The sequence below is a fragment of the Sarcophilus harrisii genome, chromosome 1, assembly GCF_902635505.1.
Source record: "Sarcophilus harrisii chromosome 1, mSarHar1.11, whole genome shotgun sequence".
Classification (NCBI taxonomy): Eukaryota; Metazoa; Chordata; class Mammalia; order Dasyuromorphia; family Dasyuridae; genus Sarcophilus; species Sarcophilus harrisii.
The window spans coordinates 286,112,655-286,123,049 of NC_045426.1; the positions used below are offsets into that span (position 1 = coordinate 286,112,655).

Sequence of the window (10,395 nt, forward strand, 5' to 3'; positions counted from 1 at the left end):
GTAATATTTATTATATAGTTTTCTTGAAATGGAAACTTAACTTTTTACATTGAATCCTCTTGTGTTCTGTGTACATGGTAATGTTTTTTTTTCTTATTTTGTATTTATTTAAAATTTAAAAACTTTAATTGATATTTACAGCTTTTTTTAAGGAAAAAATACTTTTCTTAGAGGTAAAAATCAAATGCATCACTGATTTTTTGCCAGAATTTGATTTGACACAATAATTTTAAAGGATATTGAATTATCTGATAGTTGTAATTGACTGTTTGAGATCCCTCCCTCCCAGACATAATGTTTTTATTTGAAACCCGGCAGATATCTGACCAGCCTGGATTTTAAGCAACATTTCCACACTTGAAAAAATAGATCAGTAATTGTACATTCAAGTATGTACTAACTATATTACTATTCAAGGAAACCAGGAGCAAAAAAAGATTAAAGGAAGCAGATTCGATAGTAAAGCCACGGCCATCAGAGTTGATCATCACATAATCTTGTTGTTGCTGTGTATAATATTCTCTTGATTCTACTTTTTTTTACTTAGTATCAGTTCACCTGAGTCTCTCTAGGCCTCTCTGTGATCATCCTGCTGATCATTTCTTATAGAACAATAAAATTTCATAATATTCATATACCATAATTTATTCAGCCATTCCCCAATTCATGGGCATCCTCTCAGTTTCCAGTTTTTTTGTCACTACAAAAAGGACTATTACAAACATTTTTGCACATGTGGGTGCTTTTCCCTTTTTAAGATCTCTTTGGAATATAAGTAGAGACAGTAGATCCAATAGAGACACTGCTGGATCAGAAGCCCTTTGGGCATAGTTTCAAATTGCTCTCCAGAATGGTGGGATCACTTTGCATCCCAGTTTTCCCACATCCTCTCTAGCATTCACCATTATCTTTTCCTATCATCTTAACCAATCCAAGAGGTATGTAGTGGTATTTCAGAGTTGACTTAATTTGCATTTCTCTGATCAATAATGATTTGGAGCATCTTTTCATATGGCTAGAAATAGTTTCAGTATCTGAAAATTGTCTGTTAATATCCTTTGAGGGTCACATTTCGCCATCAAACTGGATTGGTGATCTTTGCTACAGAAGCTGCTCATGATAAACTGTCTCAGCAGAGATTACTGAGGCATATGTAGTCAGAGGGAAATGGATATGAGGGTCAGGCACCACGATGGTCTAGAATTCTGTGAGGTTAACGTTCTGGGCACTATCAAATTGGAGAGGTAATGATGGAGGACCCAATTTGATCTACCAGCCTATTCAGATTAGTATTGGTTGAGACAGATAGGATAGCATAGATTGCCCCATTACCTACCATGAAGGCCATAGTCAGAGTACTCCAGGGTGGTATGAATGGGTGGGATGGAATTATAGGATTTCAGCTATAGCTGTGGAAATCCTTGGGGCTGACTTAAATGGAGAACTCAAGCTTGAACAACCCATGATTGATGGAGAGATGCTCTATCTGCAGAGATGTGCAGCTAGAGCCAATCTCACCAGTATAGGTGTGGAAAACCAAGAAGCCTTTGAAGACCTGTTCACTGATCAGCCAGATTTTTCATGTCTAGAACCAAGTTGATGATTTCCTTTCCAATAGTGTTATGTCCATAGGCATAGTTTATTGAAAGTATCTTTCTTCCTATTGATCAGCTGCTTAGTGTGGGAGAGCTGGTAGATTCCAGTACAGAGTTCATCAATTAACAGTTTGTTCCAGATTTACAAACACTGATCTGAGACATGCTTGCCAGTGCCTATTTGACTTAAGACGGAGTTGAAGGAGTCAACTTCTGCATCAGATTGGATGCCAAGTTTCAAGAGGTACAGATCCAAGCAAGCATTGACAATCTGGACACCAGCTTGATCTATGTTGGCATAGACAGATATGTCCTCAGTGTGTGAGAAGAGAAGGTAATAGTTCTTGTAACACGACTGACTCTAAGGCAGTTATTATAAAAGGAACAACTACATATGATTAAATACATCTTATTACATACAATTCTGTCACCATGGGGATGGTTCTTGGTGGTATCTTCAAAAAGTCTTTCAAGTGTAATCTTTTCCATTATTTCCCTTTACTGAGGTGACTATCAGCAGCCCAAATTAATGTTATTTTAGTAGTAGTGCTGTGTTTTTTTTTCCTTTGCTTGCTTTGGGATTCTTGTTTTAATTTGCAAAGTCAAGAATTTTATTCTTAAATGTACTTGGAATAAATAGTGTATCAATAGTCCTGTATTTGAAGAAGAGATATCCATACAAATTACATTTATTCTAAAATATTTTCATTTACTGTAATATTCTAAAATCATCAACTAATGATTCATCAATGTGCCTGATTTTTATAATGATTAGAATTAGATCAGGAACAGACCTTAAATCTGTTAGGTTAAGAAATGTATCAACTTAACTGTAAACATTTAGCTGTGGTTCTTTTTAATCACTAGTTTATCCTTTTTAGATGGTATAGAGAGTTGATTATTAAAATTTCATCAAATAAGAGGGTTGGAATATATAAGTAGTAATATTATTAGAGTAGACAGGAGTTTTAGATGGTGTAGGTCAGAATTTCAACTCTAATACTTCATAGCCATTGGGAAAATATGAGAATCTGAGTAAAACTTCATGCCTCAGTTCTCTCACTTATAAAGCGGGGGTAATGCTACTTTTTCATCTTAACTCGCAGGCTTGTTTTAAGATTCTAGAATCTTAAAGAGCTTGAGGGAATTGATTTTGATGTAGTTACCTGACCTTTGAATTCAGTTTGGCTCTTTCTGTCTCATTTATATTATATCTGCCTGGAGGATTAAGAAGTTCAGGACTTCTTAGATCAATTTAGAGGTGGAGATAGCAGCAAACACTAATATGATGCTTCAGGTTGTTTGTTATTCAATTCCCAGGCTCCTAGATTTTGCAATTCTATTCAGATACTAGATTGTACATTCTGTTTCTGGGTAATTTAGGTTCTATTTGTGTTTTTGTGGTGTTAAGTAATATTGATTTTCTTTTTTAATTTTAGAATTGTACTCGTATTAAAAATTTAATGGGTTGCAGTGGTGAAAGAATTCATCTTTAAGTGGCCAAACTGCTGGCGTCAACTATCTTGGCAATAGATAGGGACTTCCACTAAGAAAAATTCCATTAATGATTATATTTTTAAGTTCACTAGGAACAACGTGTGTTGCACTGACTCTCAGCCCTTGAGAATCCAAAGTTGCTTCTATGCATCAAGAGTAGAATTTTGGCGTTTTTTAGGTATATGCAACAACTTCACAAGTTTCATAGAGCAGTCATTTGTTCTGGGGAAAAAAAAGTTAATCTCATGGTATGGTTAGTTGCATTGTTGCAGGGGAAATAAAGAGAAGAGCTAAAAAAAAAATTTACAACTTCTCTCAACACCAGAAATGAAGTTCTTAGTTTTTTAGAGAAATTTGAGAACCCCTTCCTCAATGACTTTGTTTTTATTTTAGTTTATAGTCTGGTTTTTAAAAAAAGTTGTGGCCTTATCATTTCCATAATATATAGAGAATTGACTCTAATTTATAAGAAATCAAGCCATTTCCCAGTTGATAAATGGTCAAAGTGTATGAACAGACAATTTTCAGATGAAGAAATTGAAACTATTTCTAGTCATATGAAAAGGTGTTCCAAATCGTTATTAATCAGATAAATGCAAATTAAGACAACTCTGAGATACCACTACACTTCTCTTATATTGGCTAAGATGACAGGAAAAAGATAATGATGAATGTTGGAGGGGATGTCGGAAAACTGGGACACTGATATTTGTTGGTGGAATTGTGAACGAATCTTAACCATTTTGGAGAGTAATTTGCAACTATGCTCAGAAGATTATAAAACTGCATACCCTTTTATTTAGCAGTATAAGCTGGGCTTATATCCCAAAGAGATCTTAAAGAAGGGAAAAGGACCCACATGTGCAAAAATGTTTGTGGGAGCCCTTTTTATAGTGGCTGGAAACTGAATGGATGCCCATCAATTGGAGAATGGTTGGGTAAATTGTGGTATATGAATGTTATGGAATATTATTATTCTGTAAGAAGTGACCAGCAGGATGATTTCAAAGAGACCTGGAGAGACTTACATGAACTCTGATGCTAAGTGAAATGAGCAGAACCAGGAGATCATTATGCATTTCGACAACAATACTATATGATGATCAATTCTGATGGCTTTCTTCAACAATGAAATGATTCAAACCAGTTCTAATTGTTCAGTAATGAAGAGACCCAGAGAGAGAACTATGGGAAATGAGTGTGGACCACAACATAGCATTTCCACTCTTTCTTTTGTTTGCTTGCATTTTTGTTTTCCTTCTCAAGTTTTTTTTACTTTCTTTACTTTCTAGATCTGATTTTTCTTGTGCAGCAAGATAACTGTAAAAATATATATACATATATTGTATTTAACATATACTTTAACATATTTAACATTTATTTGACTACCTGCCATCTAGGAGAGGGGGTGGGGGGACAGGAGGGGGAAAGTTGGAACAGAAGGTTTTGCAAGGGTCATTGTTGAAAAATTAACCATGCATATGTTTTGTAAATAAAAAGCTATAATAATAATAAGTTGTCTTGTCACAAAAAATAAATCTGAATAATGAGAGTGGGGTGGCTACTTAAGAAATAAATTCATTCTTTCTAATTCTTGTTAAGTAGGTGGAGCTATTTAAAAAAAAGCACAATACATTGACTTAACTGGCAATTACATTTATGTAAAGACTTTCTCTCCTATACCCTCTTTCTCAATTCAGGGAGATGACTATCTCGTAAAATTTTGAATTGTCCCAGTCTGAAGGACTGGATCTGATTGGAAAGTAAGGATTAGAATATGGCCTTCCAATGTATAGTTGATGAAAGTTGAAATTGCTTTGCCACAATTTAGGTTAACAAATTTAAATGGTCTTACTTGAATAACTGACTTGAAATTAAAGTTGGACACCTAGTGAAGCTCTATTTTTTTATAAGCTACTGTAAAATTTGGACATTGACATTTAAAGTCAGATCTTAACTTTTTCTTCCTGTGTAGACCTTTAGACAGATTGTCTGTTACTATCCTACCTTTCTTACTGTGTGAAATGAAATACTAAAGACTTCAGAAATTTTAAGAGGTTTTATAAGAATATTTCCCTCCCTTTTGAAAGTAAGTGAGGAAACATCTTGTTTGCCATATAGTACAGCAGATGCTTGGAATGAAGAAATCCAGCATCCATCATATAATAGCTCTATGTCCCTGGACAGGACAAATGCTATGAGCTTTAATTATATTACCTGTAAAATTGCATAGTAATTTTTTCTAATTTCTATTCATAGGATGGTTACAACAAATTTTGAAACGTTAAACACCAAATAAATATGAATTTATTGTTTTGTATTGGTGCAGGGGTTTTCCAGACATCAATACAAACCCAATAGCTCCTTTGTAGTTTAGCCTTAAGGTTGCCTATTCACACTGCTAACTTATCTTTGAACATGGCTTTTATCCATTCTGCCATCATTATCATTAGTAGAAATAATAATTGTAGTATCTCAGAGTGTTTTCCTTGATTTTCTTGGGGACTTCTCATACTTTAAAAAGTTAATTGTGACCGATGAATTAGAATGCTTCAGCTCTGAGGGTCCTTGTAGGTCCTTTCCCCCCCTTCCCCCTTTTAAAAAATATGTAGTTTCTTCTCTCCCTCCCACCCCAATCCATTTTCTTTCTGAAAAGAGAAAAACAGTCCTTAGACTAATTCACATTGTCACTAAGCCTTTTTTTTTAATTTAATCTTTTTTTAAACAAAAGCAGAGTGCCTTTAACATTTTTTCCTGAATCCAAAGGATTTCCTCATGCTCTTAGTTTTGGGGATCTTGCAGCTCAAATAATTTCTCCTCTAAGAATTTTGATGCTATGCCACTTGGTGCATGCATATATGTTTAGTATTGATATTATTTCATTATCTATAGTACCTTTTAGCAAGTTGTACTTTCCTTTCTTATCTCTTAATTAGACCTATTTTTGTTTTTCCTTGATCCGAGATCAGAATCACTACCCCTGCTTTTTTTTTAAACTTCAGCTGAAACATAAATAGATTTTATTCCAGTCTTTTGTCTTTATTCTGTATGTATCTCTCAGCTTCAAATGTGTTTCTTATAAACAGCATATTAGATAATTCTAATTTTTAATCCACTGTTACTTCCATTCACATTCACAGTTAAAACTATTTCCTGCCATCCTATTTTTCCCAAGTTATACTTTTCTCTCTCCTTTTACTCTTTCCCTCCTCGTTATTGTTTTGCTTCTGGCCACCACCTCCCTCAATCTGCCCTCTTTTTTTCCCCCAGCCTCTCCTCCCTTTATTATTCCTTTCCCTTTCTACTTCTGCCCTCACTTGGGGGATCTTAAGCTAGACATAATGTAGTGACTGAAACTCCAATCATTCTTGGATCTGGTGGAAATCATTCCTCGTACATGAGACATGATGCTCTCCAGAACTGTTATATACTACATCACAATGTTTTATTCCCAACTAATTTGATTCTTTATCTTTTTAACTGTTCTTTTTTTATATTTTTATATAATTTTATATTCTTAATATTCTTTTATATTATTTATTGCCAGCATTTATGTAGCACATTAAATTTTGCAGATTGTTTTACATTTGATCTTCTACAAATGATTTTAAGCAATATTGAACATCAACACCACTAATTATATTTACTTTTCAGCTATTAACATTTAAGTAAATGGAATATTACCTGTAAAATGTTATAATTTTTCATTTGCTCCTATTGTCTCCGATTGGTATTATTCTCATTAGGTTTTCCTTGGCCCTGGTTTGTCTGTTCTTTTGGTTTTGTTTTTTTTTTCTTTTTGGCTTTAATTGATTCATCAAGATATTTTAATGTTTATATTCCTCATGCTTGTCAATCTTAATTATAGTAGTCTATATATATATATATGACATATAGGTTGCTTCTAGTTTTTGTTATTAGAAATAAGGTTAACAAAAAATCTTAAAATGGAGCTTTTTGTTTTAATAATGCTTTTAGAGCATATTTTTCAATAGAAGTTTTGAATCAAAGCATATGTAAGGTAATTTTCACACCAATTTTATTATGTAAACTTACTTTCAGCTTCATTTTTACAGATAAGCAAATTAAAGCTCAGTAAGATTCACTGACATCTCAGTAAGTATTATAAACCAGTCATTTCTCTGTCTTCTGTGCTTCTTATAGAATATTCATAGAACTTATTTTATTGTCCTATCTTGTACCACCAACTCTTGATCTGTGTAAATGTTATTCACATCATGTATCACCCATGGTGAATTTTGAACATTGGTACTGCCTTTCATTACACAACATGTCTTCCAACACCTACCAGGAATACACTGAGGGAATATAAACTAATTTTAACAGCCTAAACAGAACATAGTTAGGAAGGCAAAATCTACCTCCATAAAAACTACATAATGAGTGTTGAGCCTGACTAGTAGTAACTTTTGTATTTCTGGTCTCCTGAATTAGTTGAACTTAAGCAATAAATATTTTTCTGTATTACTGCTTCTCAAATTTACTAGCAAATTTGAATCCTAATATTTAAAGATGTAGCTGGCTCATCCAGGTTTATAATTTAATCAGCATGTTTTCTATTTCAATATGTATGCCATGACGTCTTAAGTAGAAATGTCTTGCAAGTAGTCAGTTTATAAAACCCTTCCTTCTCCCTTAGTCTCTAGTCTCTTTCCCCTTTCTGGGTTTTCCAAATCGGTTTTTACCTTGAAAAAAACCACTCTGAACCTTATTCTTTTATTTTAAGCAGAGTAGCAATGGGATCTAAGATGATTAAGATAAGTCATTGTTTTCTTTGTAAAAACTGCTGCCAAAAGCTCAAGCATTAATTTACCTCTTAGGGATCATAGGATCATTTATAGCTAGAAGAGACCTTTAGGGGTTATCTGGTTCAACCCCTTCATTTTTTTCAAATGGGGAAAATGAATCTTGAAGTAGGTAAAATAACTTGCTGAGTATCTGGTATTTGAACACCAGGCTCTGAAACTCCTTATCCACTCTTATTGCCATTGTATTTACAATCTAGTTTATTTTAAAATCATGGCTTGCCTTTTAGATAGTCAAAAAAAACCCTCCATTACATGCTAAATAGATGGTATTCTTTTGGTTGTTCACTCGTTTTCAGTCATGCCTGACTTATTTTGTTTTTTCTTGGCAAATATACTGAAGTAATTTGCCATTTCCTTCTTCATATGAGGAGATTTTTACAGATAAAGAATGGTAACAAACAGAGCTAAATGACTTGCTCAGGGTTATCCAGTTTAAGTGTATCAACCCAGATTTGAACTCAGGAAGATAAATCTTGATTCTACCCAGGTACCCTATCCACTGTGTCACCTGCTAATTTAACTCCTGCCTTTTAAAAGCTCCATGAATTTAATTTATGTGAATACTACACTATTGTCACTGATTTTTTTTTTCCTCTCTATCTGCTCCTGAAACAGACCTTGGAGTCCATCCATCTAGTGTAAATCTTGATTTTGCAGATAAAGGGAAATTAAACCAAGGAAATGACTTGTCCAAGTTCACATTAATAATATTTTGAAAGTGAGATTTGCACTCAAGTGTTCTGATTCCAGAGAGTGAGGTCTTCATAAATTCCTTTATTCCTCTCCTCCCAAAAAGTCAGTTAAGAACCTTTCTGACTTTAGCTAGCTTAATCCTTGAAGGACAAGTATTGGTAATCTGCCCCTAAAACTGTATTTTAAGACTTTTGAGATTGGTAAAAAACCTGCGACAGCTTATGTTTTCCTGGCATAATCTTTGGGAACATAGTTCCCTCCTTTATGCCATGATAAATTAAGCCAGAGTAAAGACTTCAGGGGAAGAAAATAGTAAGAATTGAGAGAATTTGGGGAAGATAAAGAACAATCCAAAAGTAAGATATTAGGAATCTAATAGCAATAGGAGAAAGCCTTCTCTATCAAACTTGCTTATTCATTTGATACATTTGTTGAAAAAAGAGAATACAGAATGTTAGCATTAAGTAAGTGCAATATCATTTATTATGGACCTTTTAAAGATCATTAGATTTACTGAAGTAGGCTAGTTATCCCTAGTTTTTGTCTATAAATGATGCTCCGTGTATTCGCGATAGCTTTTTTGATTAAAGTATTTTTTCAGTAAAATCCTTGCAAAAATCTGATTTTAATATTTAACACCAGATTTTAAGAATCTTCTTTTCAAACTAGAGGCAACACTTGAAAATTTATTTTGATATGACACTTACTTTTGAAAGCATTTTATCTGTTTAATTAACTTCTTTGTATGAGCCAAAGCCCTTTGAAACCTCCATATTTGCCTTGTTTTGCTTGAAGGAAGATTTGATAGAGGTTCAAGTTTCAGTCAAAACTGAGGCCTTAGTTTAGGAAATTGGTTCTCAGTTGCCTTCAGTCAGATCATTATATAGCTTCACCAGTTAGATTAACCACCTATATTCTAGAAATTTTAAACTATCTCAATGGAATTTAATTCTTTGAATCTATGCTGAAAACTACTGTTGTAAATTTTTAATTGGGAGATAATAAGAGAAAATGTTTCTTGGCTAATAACCATGTGGAATCAGACATTTGTAGTTTTAGAAATGAACCTCAGAGATCATTTTATAGATGAGAAAATAAATTACCTTTAACATGCTATAAAAGTTTTGATTTGGCATCTTGTTCATCAAACCTGAGTGCTACTTTCCACCGGTTTGATCTTGAGCAAGTCACCTCATTTATTTGGCCTCAATTGTGCATCTGTAAGATGAGGGGATGGGATTGGATGGCCTTCAAGATTCATTCCATCCATAAGTCTATGATCCTGCAAGATTGTTATTATAAACATGAACCATTACTTCTGATGGGAAAATGAACAGAAGATCAAATAACAATTTATGATATAAAATGATCTGTACTTATGTTACTACCATATTACTCACTGGTAGACTAAATCATATCTCTCTCGGGTGTGACTTAATTGGTGATTTTTATTTCTATGTAATGACATGGAGGAAAAGGTTGACTTTCATAACTTTCTGTTGCCTACTTAGCTGGGTCTTAAGATTGAAGTTGTTTGTTTAAGCAGTTTAAAAGCACTTCTTGTACAAAAAACTTTAAATAAAGATTACTTGGCCTACCATTCCTAGCCCTTTTGTTCACCAAGAAATTTATTTTTTCTCTCCTCTCCCCCTTCCTGGAGATGGTGTATTTCATATTGAAGTAAATATAATTTATAAATATCCTGAATTAACATGCAACTGAACCATAATTGGAAGAAGGAAACTAAGTTTTTGGGGATCAGGGGCCAAATTCTTTGATTC

At 33.6% G+C, this 10,395-nt stretch overlaps 1 pseudogene; it reads right to left on the reverse strand.

The window, feature by feature from the left end:
• Positions 1-1,078: 1,078 nt before the first annotated feature.
• Positions 1,079-2,084, reverse strand: LOC100918010 (annotated as a pseudogene).
• Positions 2,085-10,395: the final 8,311 nt, after the last annotated feature.